General features: G+C 40.9%; 1 protein-coding gene across 5 annotated transcripts in view; it reads left to right on the top strand.

Moving 5' to 3' along the window:
• Positions 1–27901, top strand: part of CHD7 (chromodomain helicase DNA binding protein 7) — a 192035-nt gene that overhangs the window by 31541 nt on the left and 132593 nt on the right. Inside the window, exon 1 of one of the 5 annotated variants that reach the window (XM_050802154.1) lies at positions 6168–15588. The exons of the other annotated variants lie outside the window; for them this stretch is intronic. The gene's annotated coding sequence lies outside the window, so the exon portion shown is untranslated. Of the gene's footprint in view, positions 1–6167; positions 15589–27901 lie in introns of those variants that run through there. 5 annotated transcript variants of the gene reach the window in all.

The following is a 27901-nucleotide window of genomic DNA, read 5'->3' as shown; positions in this document are numbered from 1 at the left end:
TTTATATCAAAAGTTACTTTTACACTAAGTAAAATAGACCAGTTGACATATGGTGAGCGTGAGGCTGTGAAAACCTGTGTTCCCTGCAGTTGTGCTCCATGTACAAGTACCTCTAAGATCTTGTGGACAAGGAGGGCTATTAAAAGACTGTGACTGTCCAGCTTTAAAGTGTAAACATCAAATAACTATTTACTTTGTATTTAAGGACTTTTAGTAGTAGGCTTAATTATAGTCCCACGTCACAATTTTAAAGGAAAAAGTGATAACTCCTGGGGAAAGCATCTCTGTGGCCTGCAGAATTCCATTTCCTTGTGGAGGAGATGAGAAGGTTATAATGGAGTCCAGAGCAGTTTCAAAACAAACTGTAGCAGTCTCATCAGATACAGCTTGGCGGCCTAGTGACTTATAATGAGGGTGGCATGTAATTAGAAATTGTCCCTGTCTTTTCTGAGTACTGATGAAAACCATGGCTCAGAGGTTAATTCAAATAATAATTAATATTGGTCTCTGTCAGTACAGGGTGGTAATGAAATCTTTCGTTATTTGATGACTTTGACTTTAAGTGTTGAGCGAGGAATAGAAATGGTGTTATTCCTCTCGCTAATTGTGGGGCACCTCCAACAACTGAACACTCTGTGGTAAAAAATGTGATTCGGAAGATGTCAAGTACAAAATTTCTTTGTAGCCTATAATTGCCTACCATAGAAGTTATAATATGACACAGACATATTAGCGTTATTTTATTTTCTAGAGTGATAATTATTTAGAGTGAGGTATTAGGAAGGCAGTTGATCCTACCATTGTAGATTGAGGATGCTTTTGTTGGTCTCCCATTTTTCCTACTGTATGTGATACATAGTATCCAGAACAAAGTTACCCATTCAACCTTAACAGATTGCGTGTACACATTAATCTGAAAACAAAACCACCAAATGGCTGGTTGATTATAGAGAGCCTTGACTGTCCTTTACAACCTTGAAAGTCACTGATTGTGTAAGTTGGTGCACCACATTTGATGAACATCTTCCATATGCAGAGGTGGGTGTTCCAAATGATGTGGAAGATACATAGTTGATTTAAGAAGGTTATTTGGAAATACATAGGTATATGTTAACACAGATTAACGGCAGCTTTTAAAGCTGCAAATGGCAACTACAGTTGTTTCATTACAATAATTTTGGTGGAAGGAAGACGTTTAGGCAGGACAGTTTTGAAAAAATAATTACAGATGCTTCATTGCATAACTTGCTTTAAAATTAGTTTTTTTTGAAATGTTTGTTGACTGAACTTCTACAGCTTAATCATGGAGGGTGGTGTTTGGTATTATTCTAAGCAACATCATATTTTATAGGGAAAAGTAATAGGAAAAAAGAAGAATTTTTACAATGTTTGAGGACTCTGAGATGCTTCAGATACCCAAACAGCAGAACCTTTCTAACATGTAAAAGTAGACACCAGCAGAATCGGCCCTCCTGCATCCCTCATAAAGTCCATTAACTCAGGCCTACCTTGTTTATTCACATTCTCATTGGTGTTTTCCATGTCCTGTATTATTTAGCAGCAAATCCCAGGTAGCATAGTATTTTATTTTAAAATACTTCAAGTTGTATCAGTAAAAGGGAAGCTGGCTGGGTGCAGTGGCTCATGCCTGCAATGCCAGCACTTTGGGAGGCTGAGGCGGGCAGATCACTTGAGGTCAGGAGTTCGAGACCAGCCTGGCCAACATGGTGAAACCCCATCTCTACTAAATATATAAAAATGGCTGGGTGCGGTGGCTCACGCCTGTATCCCAGCACTTTGGGATATCACCCACGGTCAGGAGTTCGAGACTAGCCTGGCTAATATGGTGAAACTCCTTCTCCACCAAAAATACAAAAAAGTAGCTGGGTGTGGTGGCGTGTGGCTGTGATCCCAAATACCTGGGGGGCTGAGCCAGGAGAATTGCTTGAACCTAGGAGGCGGAGGTTGCCGTGAGCCGAGATCACGCCACTTCTCTCCAGCCTGGGTGACAGAGTAAGACTCCATCTCAAAAAAACCAAAAAGCTGGGCATATTGGCAGGTATGTGTAATTCCAGCCACTGGGGAGGCTGAGGCAGGAGAATTGCTTTTGAACCCGGAGGTGGAGTGCAACGTTGCAGTGAGCCGAGATTGTGCCACTGTACTCCAGCCTGGGCAACAGAGTGACACTCTGTCTCAAAAAAAAAAAAAAAAAAAAAAAGGAAGAACTATTTCCAGATTAAATTGCTATAGAGATTTTTGTGGACATTTTGTTTTTTTGTCGTCGTTGAGACAGTCTCACTCTGTCGCCCTGGCTGGACTCAGTGACGCCATCTCCACTCACTGCAACCTCTGCCTCCTGGGTTCAAGCGATTCTCCTGCCTCAGCCTCACTAGTAGTTGGGATTATAGGCGGACGCCACCACGCCTGGCTAATTTTTGTATTTTTAGTAGAGATGGGGTTTCATCATATTGGCCAGGCTGGTCTCGACTCCTGACCTCGTGACCCGCCTGCCTTGGCCTCCCAAAGTGCTGGGATTACAGGCGTGAGCCACTGCCCCCGGCCAGAAATTTTTTTTTTTTAATTGAAAGGCAGTACTATATTTGAGAAGGGATTCGTAAGCATGCTTTGTTAGCTAGAATATAGAGGGTGATAGGCAATTGTTAGACAGTTAGGATCAGTAGGTTTGATTTGATTTCAGCAGCAATCGTAGAATTCTGAAAAGAGAATGACAGGGTCAAAACATTATTTTATTTACAAAAGGAACGTTCTCTCTAGTGTGTCAGTATTAAGATTGTTTGGCGGCCAGAGGTTTGGAGGAGGTGGTGGGCGTTGATGAGGAGCTCTTCTAGAGCTGTTGCTGCCTAGGGTAAACTAACACGGATTCCAGGAGAAGCCAGGGAAAATGCATCCCACTGGGATCTAAGTGACCTTTCCCACAAGACCAGGTCTTGTCACTTCTCAGCTTAACATCTTAGATCGGCTTCTCATTGCCTGCCTGAATATGAGTGAGGAATTTCGATGTGATTTCTTTCCTTATTTTGCTTCCCCCTCCCACCTCCACTCCCAACCCCCGTTTTCTTTCTTTGTAGAAAGATAGCAGACGTAAATAATATTCAATAAAAAGGCAGTTAAGAAAAAAAGGCATGCCTTCATTCCAAAACCCCAGATTCAGACTCCCAGGGCTGCTTGGGGGGAGGGCTGGGGCAGAGCCAGGCCTCGGCGGGCGGGGTGGGCCGGGCTGGGCCGCGCTTCCGGGATGGGTCAGCGCCCGGAGCCCGCGCCAGGACATGAGGACGGCGAGTGGGCCCCCCGGGGGCGGGGCGTCCCCTGGGGACGCAGGGCGGAGCGGGGTCATCGCTGGCACGCGGAAGGCCCTCGCAAGGCCCTCGCTGCCGGCACCGTGGCCTCCCACCCACTCGGGGCGCTCGTTTCACCTCGTGCCCGCCTCAGTGGCTCAGGCCCCGGAGCTCCGGCCACTTCCTGACCGGAAGGCCGAGCCCCACCTGGCCTGACAACATGGCGGCCGGGAGAAGGCCCCCACACTGCCGGGCCTCCGGACGCTGAGACTGGGCGCGAAGTGGGCAGGAGTCAGCAAGGCCACATCGCGCCCGTGCGCACCGCTGTAGGGTCATCTCCAGCGCTGGCACCTGGCTCAGCCCTCAGCCGTCCTGGCCCCTGGGCTTCTCGAAATGGCCACACTATCCCCCCTTCTCGGCCTGGTTCCGCCCTTTCTTGGCCTCAGGTGCTGCACAGGCCACGCCCTCTGCTCTGAGCCGGAGCCCTGCTTGCCACCTGCCCTCCCTCATGGCTCCCGCTCTTCCTCACTCTGGTCGTCTCGGGAGGCCTTCTCTGGATGGATCCCCGGCTAGGTCCCCGTAACTTGACCTCAGCAGCCTGTTTTGCCTTCGTAGCCCACAGCCCACTTGTAAATCTGTGTTCCAGGTCTGCCCTGGGGAGAAGGGGGTGGTAATGCCTGTTGCTGACATAGCTCTATCAGAAAGGTGCTCGGTGGATGAATGAATGAATGCGGTGGAGCATGAGGGCGCAGGCGCCATAGCGGGGAGGGGCAGGAGGGAATAGTCTGCCGGCAGCCACAAGAATAGGAAAGAGAAATACTCTGTCCGAATGGTTTGTTTTTTGTGTTGGTGGGATTGCTCAATGCATGGCTCTTCTTGATCAGTGAGAAATGTGATCGGAGAAAGACATTAGAGTTTTATAGCTGATGTTAAAAAATAAGAGCAGCCACATTGACACGATTTGCTTCCTGAGACCAATGAGAGTGAAGAGCTAACAGCTTTGGGCTAAACGTTCGAGTGCATTTTTATTAATAAGGCTAGATGAACTATTGCTGGCTTTCCAATTGTATGTATCCCTCATAGAATCAGACACCAACTCAGGGAGGGGCCTTTCCAGCACACAGAGGGCTCTGCCTTTTTTTTGGCGGGGGGAGTCTTGGTCTGTCGCCCAGGCTGGAGTGCAATGGCGGATCTTACCTCACTGCAACCTCCGCCTGCCGAGTTCAAGGGATTCTGCGTCAGCCTCCCGAGTAGCTGGGATTACAGGCACCTGCCACCATGCCCAGCTACTTTTTGTATTTTAGTAGAGACAGATTTTCACCATGTTGGCCAGGCTGGTCTCAAACCCTGACCTCAGGGTATCCGCCCTCCTTGGCCTCCCAAAGTGCTGAGATTACAGGCGTGAGCCACCGTGCCCGGCCCCTTCCTCTTTTTGGCTTCCACTTGGCCACAGGAGCTTCCCTTTGGGGCCGCGACTGAATCATGTTAGCCGCTGGATCAAGGGAGCCATCTGAAACTCCCTGTAGCAGGATTTCTCCAGTATATGGCAACACTCTACCTTAGAAAAACAAAACAAAACGTCTAGCCACATGGTATAATGGAAAAAAACCCCAAACTTGGGCTAGAAAATACAGGCTATTATTTTGTTTCTAATACCACTATGTATATGGACAGAACAGTTAACTCTCCCCACGCCCTGTCTTCCTTCGTGAAAGGTGGTGACACTGCACCTTCACAGCCTACTTCATATGACTTTGGTGCAAAATGAGACAGCAGATGTTAAAGTACTTTCAGAGACGGTTGTTTTCAGAACCTTCATCACATTGTGGTATTTGAAACCTTGGAGTCCTCCTTGACTCTTTCACAGGCTACATTGAATTTGAGCCTCTGGCTCTGCCTTCAGAGTATATGCAGAATCTGATACCTTTTCTCTCCACTTCTTCCACCCGGCTCCGCGGCCTTTTTTCCTTGGCGGTGTTACTGCAGTAGCTCCTCAACTGCTCTCCCTGCTGCTGCCTGTGTTGCCTGCAGTCTGTTTCCAATGTTAGCAGTCAAAGTCATCTCTCAGAGCCAGAGTTGGATCATGTCTCTCCTCTGCTGAAAACACTTCCGTGACCCACCTTCTTCAGGCAAAACCTCAGCCCTCACAGAAGCACCCTCTGCTCCAGCCTCCCCCATCCAGAATCTCATGAGACACCGCATTTTGTCCTTGCTGTCCTTTAGATGCTCAGGTACCGGTTCCCCTCTCAGTCTCCACAGTTGCTCTGACCTCCTCAGACACTGTCAGGGCCTCTTAGGGCCTACTGGGCTGACTCAGTTCCTTCACGATCATACATAACTATCTTCCCTGTGAGGCAACCCCTCACCACCCTATTTAAAATTGCACCCCCTTCCTCCAACCTGTCCGCCTGCTGTGATTTGGTTTTTCTGTCTTACTTTTTAGTTATTTACTTATTTGACTCTCTCCACACTAGAATTTAATTAAGCTACATGAAGGAATCGTTGTCTATAATGTTTACTGATGGATCTCCAGTGCCTAGAACAGTGTTTGACAGATGGTAGGTGCACAATACATATTTGTCACTTAAAATTATATGGGAGCTAATCATTACAGGGAAAAATGTCTTCAGTTCTCTGTAGCACACTTTTTGGCATAGTATACCTGATGAAACTTTGTAAGCAAGATAGCAAATACTGTTATAGTGACTTTCAGAAATTAAAGACAGTGTTTTCTCTTTGAGACAGTCCTAATCAGCAAATTACACATTTTTTTCCCCTCATGTTACATCTACCTTAAGCCTTTTTTTTTTTTTTTTTTTTTTTTTTCCTGGAGTAATGCATGAATGATGATATATCTTCCCTCAGGTCATTGCATCTGGGTACATAATGTTCATTTGTCCCATTTACTGGTGATACTTAGTTTGATCACTTGGTAAAGGTGAGTTATTTCATTTGAAAAGAAAATTATTAGAATAACATTAGTTTACTGTCAAGTTGGAATTATAGTGATTTACTTGCTTGTAAATGAAAGTTTATCATTGTGGTGTTTTCCATTTAGTTACTTGTTTCCTGCAGATAAACACTTTGGTTAGTTATTAGACCTGGCAGTAACTTTGTGTAGAACTTTTCTGAGGGCACAAAGTTATTTCACATTTTTGTTTCAAGAGTATTTCTAGCGCTATGTATTTTGTTTATCTAGAGAGAAAGTAACTGTGGTCTTGATATAGGTCAGGCCTTGTAGTGGCACAGTATGTGACCCTAGCTTCTTTACTGTTACTTTCCTTTTGGTCATGCTGCCACTTAGGTGGTTATGTAGTTAAACCTTACGGGTGTAGGGGAAGGGCAGGTGGCATGAGCTGAAAAGTATAAAGTAACTAGCCCTGAAAGTTGACTGACTGAAGGTTCATTATACGGTCATGTGCCATGTAATGATGTTTTGGTCAGCGATGGGCTACATACACAACAGTGGTCTCATGAGACCGTAATGGAGCTGAAAACTTCTGTTGTCCAGTGACACTGTAGTCATCATAATATAGAGCAACACATTACCCATGGGTTTGTGGTGATGGTGGTATAAACAAACCTACTGTACTGCTAGTCTTATAAAAATACAGCATGTAAAATTATGCACAGTACATAATATTTGATAATAACAGTAAACAACTATGTTACTAGTTCTTGTATTTGCTATACTATACTTTTTATTGTTATTTTGGAGTATACCCCTTTTACCTTTTTTTTTGTTTTTTTTGATTTAACTGTAAAACAGCTTCAGGCAGGTCCTTCGGGGATATTCCAGAAGGCATTGTTATCATTGGAGATGACAGTTCCATGCCTGTTATGGCCTCCGAAGACCTTCCAGTCTTCAGAGTGGGACAGAATGTGGAGGTGGAAGACAGTTATATTGAAGATCCCAGCCTGTGTAGGTCTAGGCTAATGTGTATTTCTGTCTTAGTTTTTAGCAAGAAAGTTTGAAGCCGGGCGTGTTGGCTCGTGCCTGTAATCCCAACACTTTGGGAGGCCAAGCTGGGTTGGATCACCTGAGGTCAGGAGTTGGAGACCAGCCTGGCCAACATAGCGAAACCCCATCTCTACTAAAAAAATAAATTAGCTTGGGTGTGGTGGCAGGCGGTAATCTCAGATACTCGGGAGGCTGAGGCAGGAGAATCTCTTGAACCTGGGAGGTGGAGGTTGCAGTGAGCCAAGATTGTGCCATCGCACTCCAGCCTGGGAGACAGAGTGAGACTCCATCTTAAAAAAAAAAAAAAAGTTTGAAAAGTAAAAAACTAAATTAAACATTTAAAAATAGGAAAAAGCTTTTGGAATAAAGACATAAAGAAAATACTTTTGTATGACTATACAATGTGTTCTTTTTTTAAGTTGTAAAAGAGTCAAAAGGTTAAAGAAAGTCTATAGAATAAAGTTACAGTAACCAGATAAATTTATTGAAGAAAGAATTTTCATAAATTCATTGTAGTCTAGGTATACAATGTTTATAAAGTCTACAGCAGTGTGCAGTAACGTCCTAGGCCTTCATATTCACTCACCCACCACTCACTCACTCACTGACTCTCCCAGGGCAACTTCTAGTTTACAAGCTTCATTCATGGTAAGTGCCCTATACAAGTGTATCGCTTTTAATCTTTTATATTGTATTTTTGCTGTACCTTTTCTATGTTTAGATACCACTGTGTTGCAGTTGCCTACAGTATTCTGCAACATGTTGCACAGGTTTGCAGCCTAGGAGCAGTAGGCTGTATCATATTGCCTAGGTGTGTAGGAGGCTGTACCATCTAGGTTTGTGTAAGTGCACTCTGTGATGTTCGCACAAAGACAAAATCACTTAGCGACACATTTCTCAGACAATATCCTCATCATTAGGTGACACATGACTATGTTTACAGGTAGCCTCTTGCATTCTAAACTAACGCTGGAGTGATGCATGACACTATTTGGATATGGGAAAGGATTTTTGTCACCCACAGTGTAGGAAGCTTTGGAGATTGGCAGACTTCCTTTTTTGATTCAAGTAAGTCTAAATTATGATTTCAGATGAGTAGGCTGAAAATATTTTGTAAAGTTCCAGAGCAGGAATATGGAAAATTTGGACACCTTTCATTTTGAAGTTCCACAATTGTTAGATTTAGGTAGATTCATTGATTTTATGTCTTTAAAATGTTTGGAACATATGAGGGGGATCAAAGATTTATAAACTTTTTTTTTTCAGAATTTTCTTGAAATGGACATCAGTCCCAGACTGACACATTCTTACATTATTAGTATTGATTAAATATGTTAGGAGCTAGTCTGTCTTCTCCATGAATTATTAGTGGATCAAACCTTTGTACTGCACACTCTGGGAGCCCTGGGTAATAAATAAAGCCCTGGGGTAATAAAGGTGTACAAGACACATTCTGCAGCTGCCCTCAGGGAGCTCCAGCACTGGGGGACCCTCCTCAAACGGCAGTCTGTGAAGCCCAGCTCCAGTGAGTCCTGTGAAAGAGCAGAGAGTCCATTGTGAGATAAAATCGGGCAACCAACTTCTCATCCCCACAGGTCTTCCCGCTAACCTGAAAGGAAACTGAGGCCTTGTGAGGGTTATCAGCTAGCAGAACTTGGATGGACACCAGATCTCTTTGACAAAGGCAAAAAAATTATAATTAATTATTTTTCTAACATCTGGCTGATTGTAAGTATGCTTATTCTAAAATATTCAAGCCATAAAACATTCATGAAGTAGAAAGTGAAAGCCCCCACTCCTGATAAATTCAGATACCTTAATTAATCTTTTAGGTTTTTAATGGGAGAAAGGTTGCAGAGTGTGAGCATATTATAGATATGCAGCTCCTTTTTTCCCAAAATACTGTGGCTGATCTTTTCATACTAACACACAGAGCTCTGATTTTTTTCAGCTAGGTCAAATGACTATGTCCTGTTCCATATAATTTCACTTATCTGTCCTCTTTCAATGGCCAGTTGGTTCATTTCAGTGTTTCACTATTGAAAATGGCACGGCTGTAAAGATCATTAGCCTTTTATATACCTCTCTTTGCATATTGAGATAAATTCCTAGAAAGGGGTATTACAGGGTCACAGACCATGTTCATTTTAAATATGGTACATGTTCCTGGATTGACCCCAGAAAGGCCATATCAGTTCACACTCCTTTCATTGGTGTACGAGTTACCCTTTTTGTTTTTTTCTTTGCACTCACCAACTGTGGACCTTAGTGTCTTTTGCCAATTTGATAGGTGCCTTTCTTTGATTACCAGTGAAGTCAAGTATCATTCCATGTGTGTTTTTGACCCTCTGTGTTTCCTTAAAGCCTGTCCTCTGCACCATTGTGCTCTTGAGCCTCCAGCTTCTGTGATCGCCTTCCGTGACTGAATATCATCGCCTCGAGCCTGTGCGCCCTTCTCCATTCTGGTAGAGAGAGAGTAGAGGCTAAGACGGCTGTCTCTGAAAGCAGTCTCAGGGATTATTCCCATTGCTGCTGCTCGCCAGCAGTGGCCCCTTGGCAGGCTACTTAACCTTTGAGCGTTTCAGTTTCCATTCCTCTAATGGGGGTAATAAGGATTAAACGAACGAGTGCATCTGAAGCCTTAGCACAGGGCCTGGCATGTGAGTAAATGTCCAGGAAATGCTTGCCATCGTCAGCAGCAGCACCTGTGTGGGAAATTACTTTCCCTCCTCCTTTTTCTGTGGGAGTCCCTGAGAGCCCTGCTCAGCAACCTGGATCTTCATCAGTGCTGGGATTCTCTTGGCAGCTGCTGCTTTTCCAAGTGGACCCTTTTCTCTTTGTCACTCCATGTTGAGGCCTGTGAAGTGAGGTCCCATCAGCTTTGGCTTGGAGCCTGGGCATTTTCCTTCTGGTTGGTCTTATGGATTGAATTGTGTCACTCTCTCCCACCCAAACTCATATGTTGAAACCCCTAATCCCCAAGGCAATTGTATTTGGAGATAGGGCCTTTAGGGAAGTAATTAAGATTACATGAGGTCATAAGGTGGTCATAAGGTAGGATCATGATCTGATGGGACTGGTGGCCTTATACAAAGAGGAGAAGAGAGAGCTGGCTCTCCCAGTTAACAAAAAAGAGGCCAAGTGCGCACACAGTGAGATGGTGGCTGCCTCTAAGCCAAGAGAAGAGGCCTCAGAATGAATCCTGCCTTGCCAGTACCTTCGTCTTGGACTTCAGTCTCCAGAACTGTGAGAAATAAATTTCTGTTTAAACCACCCAGGCTATGAAGTTTGTTATGGAGCTCTGGCAGACAGATTGTTGGAGAACCACAGTCCTGGTGGTTGGGTGCCTGCCTCAGGCATTATTGTTTCTAGGCCAGTGGTTTGTGCATCAAAATGCTTGGTAAAGCAGACTGCCAGGGCTTACTCCAAGAATTTCAGATTTAGGATTGACATGAGAAGTCACATTTCTAACCAGTTCCCCAGCAGTGCTGATGCTGCTGATTCTGGTCCATGTTTGGAGAACACTGGTTTAGGTGGTGTGTCGGAGAGGCTTCAGGCAAACGCTGGGAGATGGGGTAGGGATAGTGGCTCTCCCACCCAACTAGGAAGTTATTTAAACTCAGAGCCTCAGTTTCATTATCTGTAAAAGGGTGATAGTATTTATTCTACTTATTTCATGGGATTATTGAAGTCAGATGCATAAATGAAAGTTTTTAGGTCCTCCTGCTTTTCATACAGAGTAGTTTCATACAGAATAGGACTGGGGTCAGGGATGTTGCATTCTTTTTGCAAAAAGAGAAGAACAAATGAAATGCTGAAGTATTCTAATAGTAAATTACAAAGCAAAAGTAAGGTATTTCCTTCCTTTTCTTCACCAGATACGGCCTGGTCATCTGATTTGCTGACTGCTTGGACATTGGTCTTTACCCACTTCTCTTCTCTGCAATCCCCACAGCAACTTCTCTTGAAAGCCAGGCAGTTTAGCTAAGAACCCTTTATTACAGTATCTGTGGCTCCTTATTCTGGCCCTGCCTTGTCAAGGATGCCTGTGGCTTTTTTGGTGATTGAGACAGTGGAAATTACTGAGTTTCTAGTTCTACTCCATGGGTACGATTGTGGTCATGCTTTTCATGTCCAGGGTATTGTAGTTGAAAGGTCTTTTTTGGATTTGTTTTGCCGTGCTTAAAATGTTTTGTGTTGTATAAGTTTTAAATATATAATTACTGGCATATTGTATTTTCGACAGTGTTATCAACCCATAATAAGATTGCTAATCATTTAGAGCTATGGTTTTCACATGAGAACCCCAAAGAGCTTTGGTTTATGTTGGTTAGATCTATGGATAATTACTGCATTTGAAATTAAATCTGAGAAGTGTAAAAATATTTAGTTTATTTAAAATCAACATAAATCCAGTGCAAGTTAATATAAATAGTGTAACTTTTGTTTTTTGAAACAAAAGTTTATTGAGAATGAGTGACATTCTTTCCTATTTTTATAAATCTCTTTAATGCCTGGTTTGAGAAAACAGCTAGATTCTCATAGCTGCTTCTACATTCAGTCTTTTATAATATGTTATTTCGGTTGAAGAACATGAAGAAAATCTGGTCTCATGTGGACATGTAATTAAAAAGGGAGGAATTTTTAGCTTTCTTAGATAATTAGACACTACATCAAAACTCTACAAGGGGTAGCTGCTTAAAGGTAGTTTCAATGTGGAATCTGAAAGTGTATGAGTGAAATTTCTGTGCTTGAGTTCATTAAAATCTGTTGGTCTATCTTGCACTTTGAATGGATCTTTTCACCATCTGTGGTTTTATAACATTGTTCATTGGTAATTTGGAAATTATTGGTTTAATGAATTACATAAATCTTTCAAATGCTGGCATATTTTATCATTTTTTAAAAATTGTGTTTGTATTACCACCTATCTAATCAGAAAGCCTTTTAAGTATCAGAAAACTGTCAAATTGTTGGTGGTAGATACAGGTTTTCCAAAATTCCCATTTTATTCGAATACTCATTTTATTTTATCATTGGCAACAAAACTGTCAATTGTTTTCTTGGAAGTAACAGGCTTATTTTGTTCATTTTTGAAATGTTTGCCAAATACTCAAGTCTGTATAACCGTAGTTTTTCAGTTGTTTTTTTCTCCCCTAGGTAAAACTGGTGGTCTTTGAAAAAAGCCTGCACCTCAGTTACACAATCTACTTCTCCTCTCCCTCAAATGGAATGGTTACTGACATTTAACCACCATCTAGAAGGAATGTAGGAATGATGGCATAGAGAGCACATCTCTGTGTATAGACAGGCTACTCAGAGCCATTTGGGGGAAGCAAGTACTCTGCTGGTTAAAAGCAAAAAACCTAACATAGTTGACTTAATATGCCAGAAATTATGTAAATGAATGTTGTTTCCTTCAACATAGTGACCTTGAGACGGGACATCACATTCAGTGATAATGCCAACAGTTAGAACGTTTTTAGAATGCCACCTTGTTTGGAATTGCTTCAAGTTGTGACTTTAAGCTTCCTCCATAGATTGTATTTGGATGTATTGTTTTAAAGTTGTAAGGCCTCAAATGCTTGTTAAGTTTTTCCCAATTATATCTGAATATAGTTGTCTAGTCTGTGAAGACCCTGTTGCATAGTGGAGAAATTGTGGACACATTTTTTAACAATTTAGGATATTTATCACACAGGACCCAGCACCATGCAAGCATAATTCTCAGAGGCAGGCCTGGGTTCTCACCTCTGCTCTGCCACTGACTGGCTGGGTGGCCTTGAACAAAGCATTTGCCTTCTTACTATTTCTCTGTGAGGTTAAGTAGTTGGCTTAGGTCTCAAGTCTTTTAGCCCTCATGTTCAATGATTCAGAGATTCTAGAGGCATGATAGGAGGATTCCCTTCATAATCTGGGAAGGTGGTTCTTCAGGGGGTTTGCTTCACAGCCTTCCTGTCCCTTTTGTCCAGCCTGTTTCTGGCCTAGGAAGACAGCAGGTTTCCTGTGGTTGTGATTTTTTAAAGGCAGTGTTTAATTCTTATTACAGCACAAGAACTTGGGTAACAGCATTTGAGTATTGTAGATTATCAGCTCCTACAGAGATACCCTGTATGTTTGGGGTTAAACTGGGAGCAAGGAAAGTTGGGTGACTAGATTAAGGTTGGTGCAGGATGGCAGGGAGAACAACTGACATTTGCCGACTGCCATATGCAAGGCATTTTGTTAATAGCCACTTGTGACAGTTAAATGAATCGCTTCCAAGTAGCCTTGTGAGGGAGGTGGTGGAGGTGATGGAATGCGAATTTTCATAGATGAGGAAGCTGAAGTTTCTCAAGAGCTACTTTAATTTGCCTGAGGTAAAGAGAGTGTTTGAGCCAGATCTAGCTGGCTTTTTACAACTGGTTCACCCCAAATTTCTCCTTTTTTCCTGCATCCCTTCCCAGCCATTATATTCCTTTTTTTTTTCATTTTTCTCTATGACTGTTTTAAGCTGTTCTAAAGTGTTGGAGAAATGTCACAATTGGACATCATTAATCTTTGAGAAGTGGTGATTTTATAAACTTTAACATTTATAAACTTAATTTTTGATAAAGGTCAATAAAAACTAAAGAAGAGAAAATGCTTATGTTAAGTCATAGGCCTGTGTTGAAATAGATGGCCCAGGGCTATTAGATATGTGAAATTGAGGGCAGATAAGCTTTGGGACAAGCAAGGACAGAATGTGCAAATCTGGCATTCAAGTGTTTCCAATTTGCCTTTCCATATTAAGAACAGAAATTCAAATTTTGGTGGATTATTTGTTTAAAAGAACAATTATCTTTTACTCCTTCAACAAGTGCATTCATGTACCTGCTTTATCCTAGTCACAGCAATAAGTCCTGGGGATAAAGAGGGGCAGGAGCCCATGGCCCAGGGCCTCAGAGCCACAGGGCTCCCAACCAGCAGCTTGAGTTCTTAAATTCCAGATTCCAGATGTGGGGAAATGTACTGATGGCAGGTTGTTAGGGATGAAGATGTCTTAAAGGAATGTTCGGTTATCTCTCCTGAAGGTTTTTAAAAATTGTGGAAGTCAAGATCAAGGGTGAAGATGAAATTTCTTATGGTTTCTTAATGAGATCTCTCTACTATCTGCATACTTAAGAATTCTGAGTAGTATCCCAAAGTGTACCATCAAGACAGATCTAGCAGAGAGTTGAATTTGTATATATTTTTTATATTGCTAAGCATATTTTTTGTTAGGGATTCGAAGTAGTTAAGTCATCCTCACAGCATCCCTGGGGATGACAGTTGACATTAAGCTATTTTATTATTGGAAAAGGAAATTATGGAGGTTGCTTCTCACTCAGATTTTTTCAGCAAATAATTGGGAAATGGAAAGAATATGTTAAGCGTCTGCATTATAGGATGCCCTTGCAGTTACATTCTGAACCCTTGAATTGTTATTTTGATGGAAGGGTTACAGTTGTGTGGCAGAGAGCTTATATTGTTGGTGATTAGGGAGAGATTGTGTGCTGCCAGACCTGTTTAGGAGTAAAGGGTAGTGAGAGGTTTCACTCTTCTGAGAAAATTGCTTCAGCTGACTTACTTGTTTTAGGACCAACACTCCAGGCTTATGGGACTGGGTCTGAGAGGTACCTGAGCCATTTTCCTGGAGGTGGTGCTGGCAGGCGTTCCAGTGCCAACTTCCCTTCCTTTAGGTGGGGAGCAGGGGGATTTCCTCCAGTGAGAACAAGCGAATGTGTTCTGAGAAGTGATGGTTTTATAACAGTTGGCATCAGAAGTATACAGGTTTACTACCAAAACCAGGTTCTAATTTACCTGCAGGGAGGAGCAGTTACTTTCTGATTTCTAATAGTTTCCTGGTAAATATCCCATAAAATGTAATTTTGCATTTAAAACTGAAGCTTCACTGAATCATTTACGTAACATGTGTTTGATTTATTTATATAATTATGTTTTATCCATTATCTGTGCTTCTTGAAATTTGAAATATTTTTCTTTCACCAGAAGTGTGGATTTCAGAAGAGGACAGCTATACTTAGCATATTTCCAATTGTGAAGCTAGTAAAGTTAGTATCTGAGAGTGAAGGGACTTTTGCCATTCTCTTCAGCCTCCTTTCCACTTCCCCATTCTGGAGATACATCAAGAATCAGAGAGGTTAAGTAACTGGATCAAGGCCACATGGCCTAATTTAATATTTTGTGTATTTAAATTTTTCAGGTTAAAACACGAAATGTGTGATCATCTGCACTGAGTGCTAATTATCTACCAACTATTGCGTTAAGTGCATTACATCACACAATCTAATTTGGCCTGATGAATTAAAGGTAGGTGGTATCATATGTATTTTACAAATGAGAAAAGGAATTTATTTGTAGTGCAGGTTCAGTTATAGTTCAGAGTCAGTCTCAGACCTTCATTGGGCCCAGAGTGTTCTGTTGATTCTTTCTTTAACATAAGCACCTCATGACCACTACACCCTGCGTAACTCATTGAGCCAATTGTAGCCATCAGAGTGGAAGCACGTCCACTGCTGATTTCCTTCTGCCATCTGCACCCACCTTCCTGTGTGTCCCAGGGGGTTCTGCCTCTCCCATCTCATCTCTTCGGAGACGTTTCCTTAATTTCCCGCTTTGTGTCTTTGCCCCTTCTTACTCCTCTCTCCCTCCGTGCCTACTTCTGTTAGTGTTTAATTGTATATTTTATGTAGCAAATGCTTACATAGTGCTAAGTGGCAGACATTGTTCTAAGTGCTTTACAAATACTAATGTACTTAATGCTCCTAATAATTCTGAAATAAATACTATTATTATCCCCATTTTATTTTATTATTTATTTATTTATTTTGAGACAGGGTCTTGCTTGTTGCCCAGGCTGTAGTGCAGTGGCTCGATCATGGCTCATTGCAGCCTCGACCTCCCAGGCTCAAGGGATCCTCCCACCTCAGCCTCCCGAGTAGCTGGGATAACAGGCGTGTGCCACCCCTGCCCGGCTAATTTTTGTATTTTTAGTAGAGATGAGGTTTCCCCATGTTGGCCAGGCTGGTCTTGAACTCCTGACCTCAAGTGATCCCCCCGCCTAGGCCTCCCAAAGTGCTGGGATTACAGGCATGAGCCACTGTGCCTAGCCCATAGTAACTACTTTTAACAGAGTTAATATCCAACTTGTTGAATCTGATGGACACTTGTCTTACCTTGCTTCTTTCTCTGTAGCATTTGAACTAGTTGGTCACTTCCTTCTTAAAGCTTTCTCTTGGTGTTTGCCCCTACCTTGTTGGCTGATTCCTCTGCCTGCCCTCTGAGTGTTGATATTCTTCAGGATTCTGTCCTTGCTCTTTTCTCTTGTCATTCTAAATATGCTTTTGGGTTGACCTCATCTGCTGCAACTTTGTCTTCCTTTTGTTTGTCAGTGACTTAAATGGCCATATCTCAGCTCAGCATTCTCTCTTGAGCTCTCTACTTTCATATTGTACTGTCTCCTGGAGAGCTCTGTGTGAATTTTTTTCTATACCTCTCTTCCATACCAAATAAATAAATCCTGCTTCTCTCCTGTTCCCCACATTTCAGTGAATGGTTTTTACCATCTGCTCAGTTACTCAAGTCACAGTCCTCGTTATCATCCCAGACTCTCCTTCATCCAGAAACAAGTCTCTCTCTTGAGTATATCTGTCTCCTTCTTTGTAGCACCATCGTCTTTTACCGAACTCCTGTATGAGCCCTTGAATTTGTCTTCCTGGCTCCAGTCTCATACCTTTCTCTTCCAGTCTGTGCTCCACAGTTAAGTAAAATGCGCAACTCTCTAAAAAAGCATAGCTTAAAAACTGTGGATTCTTTGACCCTGTTGATGGGAAATTTGCCAGACCATGTTACCTTGGAGGTTCTACTCTGAAAGCTGGAACAGGTCTCTACACAAACAAGGAATTGTAAAGCTGGAAAGGTATCATCAGTGTGCAGTTCTTTTGAATGGTATAGTATTAGCGGAGAGATGAAAGATACTTTAATTCCCCACCCCAATCCAAAACCCACCCTCACTTATGTGAATAAAGTCTTAAGAAACCCATATAGTCATTGACTCTTCCATGTTTTTGTGGCAGGAGGAAGGAGTGTTAGTGATATACTGAGATGTTAGGTAATGGCTAATTCCACAGCTATTTTAAGGCACTGTGTCTGGCATTGGGGGTACAAGTGAGAGATATAAAAGGCAAGGTCTTTCTTTTTTTTGAGACAGAGTCTCGCTCTGTCGCCCAGGCTGGAGAGCAATGGCACTATCTCGGCCCACTGCAACGAGCAAGGTCTTGATGTGCCTGCCTACCTGGGGACACTGTGCACATTTATAGAGATATAATGGGGACATTGAAATGTTTTATGATGAAAGAAATATTGAAATATAGTCTATATTTACAGGTTGACCTTTAAACAAGATATCATTTTTTCAAAGAAAAATATGAAAAAATGAAAAAGAATTCTTTCAAAATTAAGATAACAAGGTTTATTTATTTTAACTTTTAAGTTTGGGGGTACATGTGAAGGTTGTTACATAGATAAACTTACAGGGTTTTTTTGTACAGATTATTTCATTACCCAGGAATTAAGCCCAGTACCCAAGAGTTATCTTTTCTGTTCCTCTCCCTCCTCCCACCCACCACCCTCAAGTAGACCCCAGTGTCAATAACAGAAAAATTAGATTTATTCTACAAGTGTTATACATGATTCTGAAAGGTTAAACATTACTAAATAACCAGTTTGTATGTAGCTAGTAAAAGTTATTTGGATATGATGATCTAAGCAGTTTTGAGTACAAAGTGGTATTTAAGAACTTTTGCCATAAGTTATCTCACTGTCTTAGGATGGCAGGATTTTGGGGCTGAGGAAATTTGGCATTTGAACATGGAGAGTTCCAGACAGGTGCCCAACCAAAGCACAGAGCGCTTGTGAGTGTGCTTTTGAAGTAGAAAATTTAGATATGTGGTCTGTCAGAACATTTTTTTTTTTTTTGCCAAACATTTATTTATATTCTTCAGATTTATTTAATGGGATAGTGACATTTCAAATGATTTCTGAGAAATGGGCATAAAGTAGGGAATTTGGTATGTTTGGAGATGCAGCAGGTATGGGGGAGGAAACTTGAAAATGTGGGTAGGTATAGTATGATGCAAGTATTATCCCTGATGATACCTAATTATTTAGATTTCCTTATCTGGATCATAATTTTATTATCAACTGATTTATGGTAGTTAAACTCATTAAGATCATATAGATGAGTGGGTGCAGCAGTCTTAGGCCTTAGTAAACACTGTATTTTAAAACTGAGTAGGTGCCTGCTTCTTTTTGTAATCTTTGATTAAACCAAGTACAAAATTCAAAGCTTCATAGGTAGACTTAAATTATTTTCATCATTCTCATTTTGTAAAACAAATGTCATGTCTGGTAATAGCTTGTCTTCTCACTGCACTTTTTCTTATATTACATTCTCTTTGCTAACTTGATGTGTACTTAAATATTGATCTGTGATCAAAATGGACACAATGTAGAAATTTATGACTACTTAAGTGTGATCTTTTTTCAATCTGAAATCTGAAGTTTACCTACAAGTTAGAATGCTGTCCTAGTATCAAGAGTCTTGTACACTCATATGTATAAACTACTTAGAATTGGTTAGTCAAATGATTTTTAGGGAAAATATGTGAGCCAGAAGCATGTCATTACTGTCAGTGCTCAATGATGTAGAATAGCATGGTGGTGCAAAAAAAGTAATAAAAGAATTTGTTACAAAATGCTTTGTATTATAGTTTTAAAAAACATAGATGTAACTTATGAGTTAATTACTGATAATATTAAAAAGATGTTTCTTGAAGTTAGTTTTCCGCCAGTACACGACTGTCTGGAGGAAGGAAACCCAGATGACTGCTGGGGAATAAGGAGAGAGGCCAGTTTGGGGTTGAACCTTTGTTGAAGATGTAGGAAGATGTTAAGTTAAATATACAGAGTTTGTGGATAAAACTTTGTCTTTTATCATAGGCTAATATGAATGAAGACATTTAATTTGGCCAAAAGATGGCATGTTTCGCTGTATGATATTTATAGTTTTGATTATGGTGGCGTTGTAGAACCTACTTGCATTTATGATAAATGTAGGTACAGTAGACCCCCTGCCCCGCCTCAGTTTCAGCTTTCCATGGTTTCAGTTTCAGCGGTTTCAGTTACCTGCGATCAACTTTGGTATAGAAATATTAAATGGAGGCTGGGCGTGGTGGCTTATGCCTGTAATCCTAGTACTTTGGGAGGCCAAGGCGGGTGGATCACGAGGTCAGGAGATTGAGACCATCCTGGCTAACATGGTGAAACCCTGTCTTTATTAAAAATACAAAAAATTAGCCGGGCATGGTGGTGGGCGCCTGTAATCCCAGCTACTCTGGAGGCTGAGGCAGGAGAATGGCGTGAACCTGGGAGGCGGAGCTTGCAGTGAGCTGAGATGGTGCCACTGTACTCCAGCCTGGGCGACAGAGTGAGACTCTGTCTCAAAAAGAAAGAAAAATGGAAAATTCCAGAAATAAACAACTCCTAAGTTTTTAATTGTGTGCCCCTCTGAAGTAGCATGATGAGGTCTTTCACTGACCTGCATTGTCCCATCCAGGACATAAATTATTCCTCTGTCCAGCATACCCACGCTATAGATGCTACCTGCCCATCAGTCATTTTGTAGCCATCTTATGGTTATCAGGTCAACCGTGACAGTGTCAATGTGCTTGTGTTCCAGTCACCCTTGTTTTACTTCAGAATGGCTCCAGAGTGCAAGAGTAGTAGATTTGGATATGCCATAGATAAACAGGAAAATGCTTCTTTTAAATGGAAAGGTGAAAGCTTGTAAAGAAAGAAAAAAGTTTGTGTATTGAGATATACACCTTATAAATAAATCGCAAGTATTATTTGTGGTAAGAATGAGTCTTCTGTCAAATTGTGGGGAAGGAAAAACAAATTTGTGCTAATTTTGCTGTTGTACCACAAACTGCAAAAGTTACAGCCACAGTGCCTGATAGGTGCTTAGTTAAGATGGAAAATACATTAAATTTGTGGGTGGAAGACATGGATAGAAACGTGTTCCAACTGACAGCAATGGGGTTTGGTACTGTGCATGGTTTTGAGTGTCCACTAGAGGTCTTGGTACATATCCCCAGGATGAAGGGGGACTACTGCGGAGAAAAAATGTTTCCCAAATTTGTTATAAATTGAAATGATTGTGAAATATCAGATGTAAAACTGTTAACTCTGTATTTCAGCCTTAATTCCATCTCCTTTGTCAAATATAACTTGATTTGAAACCAAAATTTAGTATCATAGTCACCGAATAAGTTACATTTGTTTTCTTCATTTTTTTTTTTTTCTTCCTGTAGATTTACCTTTTTGAGATTGGGTGCAGTTTTCCAAAATACTTTTTCTAATACTCTTCCAAAGATCTCAACCTTCCTTTACAGTTTGAACTCCTGTTTGTATTGCTTGCTTCCCTGATAGAAATCTGAATTTTTATAATTCCTGTTATTTCTTTTTTGCATTGCCTTAACAGGCATGGGTCTTTGAAAGCCCTGGAGCGCCTTGTGTGAACCCTGCCATTGGTATGCTGTGATGCTTTGCCTGTCCTGTGCTCAGGTTTATTCGTGATGGATAAGGCTCCCTTCCTATCACATGTGCACTGCTCTAGCAAAGAGAATAGACAGATTCTTTTCAGTTCTGATGTTGTGCAGGGTTTGTTTTGTTTTTTTTTTTCTTTCCCTTTAAGGAAAAGAATGTTGGTGGTGTATATCAGAAAAGATTGTTTACACCCTTTCTATCCCTTTCCTTTCAAACCAGGCAGGATTGAGTACACTTCTAACTCCACTGGAATATGAAAAAAGATCCCTTTTCAGCTTTCCAGAAATTTTTTAAAATGTAAAAGAATGTAGGAAATTGCCAAATCAGTTAGTTAATCAGTGACAACTGCAGTAAGTACACGAAGTGCATGCTTCTTACAAGAGCAGCTGGCTGTTTGCTGCTTTCTCGGCCCCTCTGCATGCTTGCCCTTGCCTCACCTCTGCCTCCTCCTCCAGAGGTTCAGTGTCAGCCTTATAGGAGCTGGTGATTGCCAGGGGGTCCCCAGACAGAGCATGGCCACAGGGCAGCTCCTTCCTTCCCTTCCTTCTGTTCCACCCTCACTTTTTGTAGGCTTCTGTGTGTGTATGTCAAGTCAGTAGCTTGAAATAAGTCTAGAATAAGTGGGAAAATCTTTCCTAATGGTGATTTTTTAAAATCATGCTAATAAACATGGTGTCATTAACCTTTATACACCACCCTGGGCTTTACAAAACTCAGGATATTTTATAATATTAAGCAAGATACATACTAGCAATCAGCAAATTTTGTAAACTGTGCATGACTCTTCCATAAGTCTGCACTGTAAGCATTCTTGCCAGGTGGGTTGAAATATATTTCTGAAATTTAATTTTTTTCCTGTCCAAAATAAGTTACTTTAAAAATTTTCATTTACTTATTTCTAGACCTAGCTCTTCATTTGATTTTCTTCTTTATCATATTACAATTAATTAGGATAACATTCAAAAGATATGAGATCTGGTGCGATGGCTCATACCTGTAACCCCAGCACTTGAAGAGGCCGAGGCAGGAGGATTGCTTGAGCCTAGGAGTTCAAGACTGGTTTGGGCAACATAATGAGACTTTGTTTCCCAAGGAAAAAAAAAAATTTTAGCTGGGTGTGGTGGTACACAACTATAGTCCCAGCTACTTGGGAAGCTGTGGTGGAAGGATCACTTGAGCCCAGGAGTTAGAGACTGCAGTGAGCTGTGATTGTGCCATTGCACTCCAGCCTGAGTGACAGAGTGAGACCCTGTCTCTTAAAAAAAAAAAAAAAAAAAAAAGATATGGGATAGATACACATGTTTTACATAGCTACATATTTGATCTACACCTAGATATGGTATATATGGATACATGTTTGTCGTCATTTCTGTTTTGCCATACAATGTTGAGTGCTTCAGGTGCTATTAGAATGTGTGCCCATATGTTGCTAGGCCATGTTGTGTACATGGAATGAAAACCCTGCTGGACATATTTTCTTGGTGTCTGCACTGGGGCAGCAGGTCAGCTGTCTCCACGTTAGGGTCAAGGTGCTGGCCACCTTCTCAGTGGGCTTAGCTTTTAGGAGTTAGCTTCAGAGAGTGGTATTTGAATTTTGAATTGCAGGGTGTAAAGGCCATTCTCTAAAGGACATAAATTTCCATGATCCTTGTGCTTTTGTGGCATAACTTATGTATGGGGTAATATACTCCTTTTGACCACTTAGGAAAAAGCTAGTGCTGTGGGCATGCACTTAGTATAAGCTGTTAGCCAAGTGCTATTTCATTAGTTGCCTTGAAAGGAAACATATTAGTGTCAATACTGCATGAAGGAACAGAAGAACAACTTTTTTTTTTTTTTTTTATATCATAAAGGCTACTCAGAATATCCAGACTCTTCAAAGTTATGTAGAAATAACTGAAAGATTTCTGCAAGAAACCTGTGAAATAGTATGTTATGTAACATAGCATTAGATATTAATGTTAACTGCATTTTTTTGACTTGCACAAATGATTGGCAAACAGATGGGCATATCTTTAAAATTAACCATCTTTAGATACCCACTCCTTGTAAACTGTTACAGATTAAATTTTTCACTAAGGGCTGTTCATAATTCTTTGAATGAAGTCAGTATTGTTTATTTGTCAGACGCAAATGTCAAGACTACTTTCTTTAAGTGACATATCTTTGTATTACTTTGTAATATTATTTGTAACATGTGTCATTTGTTGTTGATCCATTATATTAACCGAGTGGTCAGTGTGTGCTGTGCTATAGGAGGAGCTCAGAGTCTGAGAGCAGGACTTCCCAAACTTTCACATGCACAGGAATCACCTGGGGCCCTTGTTAATAAAAGGTAGATTCTGGTGCAGGAGGTCTGAGGTGAGCCTGAGACTCTGTGTCTCTTACCAGCTCCCAGGGGTGCCGGGGGTCCTGTCTTTCAGGACTCCACTTCACATGGCCGGGGTCCAGTCTCCAGAAAGAGAGGGAGCTGAACACATAAGGACAGTAGAGTGCTTGGCACTTTTGTAGCTTCTGCTCATGTTGATGTGGTGCTAGTGTCAGTGAGGGCTTTGGAATCAGCCTGAAGAGGGAGGGTTGAGGTCAGGAAGCTTCCAGAGATGGGTTTTAACAAAGGAACTGAGATGAAAAAGAGGCCAGGTTGTACAGTGAGGGGATAAGGAGGCCAGAGAAGAGACCATGGGTGTGAAGGCGAAGAAAGTGTGAGATAGCTGATGGATGGTTGGTAAACTTTCAGTAGTTTGATATACCTAATGGGGGTGTTTGTGAGTGCTTCAGGGGACAGAGGGAAGGGAGTTAAGGGAGTTGAGAATGGACGGGTCAATAAGGATTTGATTATTAATACCTTCAAGCATGCTGGAGCATTTGGAGTGGAACCTGAAAGCTATGGGAGGTCCTTTAAGGATTTTAATCAGGGAGCGGTATGATGTAATCTGTGTTTTATAAGATCATTCAGTTGGTAGCGTGAAAGCGTTGAGACCAGACTTGGGAGAACCGATTAGATTTCTAATTTTTTGTGGTTCACTAAACCATGAAGGCCTGATTACTTCAGAGCTAGTGTAAACAGGGAGGAGGAGGTAGACCCATAAATATCTGGGAGAGAGCATTAGCAGGTTGGGAAATGCACTGAATATGTGGGATGTACTGGGGCATTTATTCAAACTGCGAGCTGCATGAAGATAGGGCCACATCTGTTTCGTTCAACACTGTATACACAGTGTCTGTTAACCTTGAATATTTTTTAAATGAATGATGACAGGAAGGATCTAGGCTTATTTCCCATTTTTTGGCTAGGTCGAAGAGGTAGATGGGGATGATGTTGCTGTCATAGGGAATGCTAACATAAGGCGTAGCGTTGCCCTATATGATGTCAGTGGTTTTCCTTATTGAAAATGTGTCTCTTCTGTTAATACCAGCAAAATGGGAGATAACCTAGTAATATGAATGGAGGTTACCAGTGCAATCCTTATTGCTTTCTATGGTTTTATTTTTAATATGATGCTTGGGGACAAACAGACCTTAGGAGGACTTCACATACTTCTTTTTTTTTTTTTCTTAATCGTTTTCTGAATTTTATATAGCTGAGAATTATTCCTAACAGATTGAAAATTATTTATGAAGAAATGGGAATATATGTTGGGAGATAATACAGAAAGGAGACATAGGTTGTAAGTATAGTTAACATAAAATATGATATATGGAAACATACCATATATTTCATCCCAGAGGGTAAATATGGACCTTTAAAAGAATACTAATCTCCGAAAGAGGAGAAAATATTTTTTTATGAAAGAGGATTGCTGCTATTTAATACGGTCTTCGTTAAAACATGTTACCTCTAAGAAGAAATACATAGGAGTGCTATCCATAGAATTTTCTGCAGTGATGGAAATGTTCATTATGGGCACTATCAAGTAGGTAGCCACCAACCACATGTGGCTTTTGAGAACTTGAATGTGACTTGTACGACTGAGGAACTGAATTTTAAGTTTTATTTAGTTTAAGTAGTTTAAATAGCAACATGTGGCTGGTGGCTGCTGGATTACACAGCACAGTCATAGAGTATTGGCAATGTCCTAGCATACTAATGAGGAAGAAAATGTGGTCTTGACCAGGAAGAAAACATGGTCTTGGCCCCGCTGGCCAACCCAGGGGGTTCAGGAAGGGCATCATTTGACCCATGAAGCAAATACGGAAAATACTTTGTGGTGAACTGATATGCTGGTGTTGGTGACTTGGGGGGCACTTCCTGATTCTTTATCTAGGTTCTTGTCAGTTGGATAGATGTCTTCTTCACCAGCAAGCATTGGCCCTGCTAGATGTTCCCAAGTGGCTGTCGGGGGCTGGGTTGTGGGTGGGGCAGGGGGAGGAGATTGCTGTTAACTGGCTTCAGGATCTAGCTGAAAGGACTTTCACTTTGAGTGGAAACTCAGCAGTGTGAACCCTTTATCTTCGGTCTGTCCACCTACCAGTGTGTGGATTCTTTGCCCCTCTTGATATGTTTTGTAGCCTTGATGATTGAGAGGTGTCTCTATGGGTTATGATGAGGGTTGTGATGTGCTGTTTTTTCATCTGCACGATGCTTCCTTGGAAATTCTGGTTCATGCTCCACCCTCATCCCCAGAATCATTACCACAGCTGTGTTCTATACCTTACGCTCTTTGGAAGTAGAAGAGAGAAATTTGAATAGAACAAATTTCTATTTGAAATTTGTTTGATTTTGAACAAATTCAAACCATAAACAGCAAAATAGTCTTCAGGTTCCAATAGGCAATATTCTATGATTTCACTGTTGCCCACTTGTTGGCTGTTTATCAAAAAAGTTTCCCTTGGATGACATTTTACTTACACAATTGGACGTATAGTGGTTGAGCTATAGGGGATACTTTGCATGCGAAAGATGGTATATATTCGCCTATCTCCTTGCTAGGTTTCTAGCCCATACCTGTAACACAAAAAGGTTCTGTGTCACTACCAAATTAAAACTCAGCTATACAAATACCATTCTACTTTGAGAAGAGTGTAGTAAATAATTGTTTATGTTGTTTTGAAAGGTCAGAAAATCACTATATATAAAATAAATGTAATAAGTAAAAATTTTAAATGAGTTATGATTAACAAATTTTATATATACATATATTTTTTCAAAATATTAATGTTTTCGGTGACATTTCTTTCATCTTGGTTTCTTGCGCACCCATTGCTTTTATCATTGATTCTGTGCTTGGATCTGCCCATTTTTCCTTTGGCTATTTTCCAGTAAAATTTACCAATAGCTCCAATTTGGTGTTGATATATGCTTGTTTCCTAAAAGTAATATATGGTATAATTTAAAAACATTTTTGGAAAGGAAATTCACTTCTATTTGATGATGGCAGCATTGTTTTAGTGATTCTCTGAATAAAACAGACTTGATGTAGGCCTTTAATATTTTGTCCTCGCTAGTAAGCTGCCATTTCAGTCATTCATTTCTTTCATCTTTGGGAACTGTCACTAAAATGTTTTGTAGAAGAAGTTTACTCCTCTCAGTCTATAAAAGGATTTTTTTCATCAGTTAAATGAGGAGGGATTTGGATTAGAAGGTCTTCAGAGTGCTTGCTAACTCTAAAATGTTTGTAATTGGTTTCACAGTGTGCCTCTAATGTTGATGATTCTGTTAGTTGAGTGGTCTCATTGTGACCCCTCCTCACCCCAAAAAACACATGCATCTTCTGAACCGTCCTTTCGTTCACATCTCAGAAAATGCTAGCCAATAGGGCACTGAGTAGAAACTTGAATTACTATGTCTCCATTATATGCATCTGTACCGTTTGCTACATATTCTCACATTTAGTTAGACTATTCCTTATCAGAAGTTACTGAGAAGTATTTTGTAAAATGGTAACTGATGTTTTTAAGAACATAAGCCCTGAATCTTAGTTCTTATTTAGGAGATTCATCATTTACAGATATATAAGCTCCATGAGGACAAGAGGGAATTTTGTTTTATTCACTGATCTCTCTCCAGCTCTTAGACTAGTGCCTGGATCACAGTAGTGCTCAGTAAATATTCAAATACATTTTGAATAAATGATTGTGATTTGAGAGTTAATTTTTATGTAAAGCCAAATAAAACATAAATGCAACTCAAATGTTTATTACCCAGGTGATAATTATGAGACTTAAAAAAATGTCATTGCTAATTTGTTATTTCTGTTTCTTCTTTTTTAAATACTTTATGCTGTCCAGTATGGAAGCCACAGCCCCATATGTACATTTTTTCACTTGAAATGTAGCTAATAGGAATTGAGATATACTGTAAGTATAAATTACATACTGGGTTTCAAAGACTCAATACCAAAATATGTGAACTAGCTTATTCATTTTTTCATATTGATTACCTGTTGAAATGACAGTATTATGCATTTATTGGGTTAAATAGAAATTGATAAAATGGATTTCACTCTTTTGGTCTACTTTTAAAATGTAGCTACTATAAAACTAAAAATTAAATGTAATGGCTCGCATTTGTGGCCCATTGAACAGCGTTCATCTAGACACAGAAAATCTAGATATTGTCTGTAGACAAGGGAGAAGCTTTCAAAATAGGGCTTTGAATGAATATCTTTTATAGAAACACAAAATTATACGTTGCAGCTGCGACTTGGGAAAGTGGGCTTTCAGATGGTCTTGATCAAATTTAAAAAAAGGACCAAAACAAATTAATTAGATTAGCTCAAATCAGAAATATGAAATGCAGCTACCAGATGGATTCCTGGCATAGTTGCCAGCTGGGTCTTGAGGTCAGAAAAGGGGCAGGAAGGCGTTGGTGGCTGTCCCAGTGAGTGGTCACTAATGACAGACTACAAAGCCAGTTTTTGAACTTCTCTGCCTGGACCTTACCTGAGCATGATTGTAGTTGTGGTGAGCGACATGCTTAGTTGATACCATATAATGCTGGCGTTTTTCATGCCTCTGGGAGATGGACACTTAGTAGAAGGGTGTAGGGAACAGGAAGAGGAGTACAGCCAAGGGT

The sequence above is a fragment of the Macaca thibetana genome, chromosome 8 (assembly GCF_024542745.1).
Source record: "Macaca thibetana thibetana isolate TM-01 chromosome 8, ASM2454274v1, whole genome shotgun sequence".
Lineage (NCBI taxonomy): Eukaryota > Metazoa > Chordata > Mammalia > Primates > Cercopithecidae > Macaca > Macaca thibetana.
The sequence above is the reverse complement of the archived record's forward strand: the minus strand, read 5'-3'. Positions and strand labels throughout refer to the sequence as shown.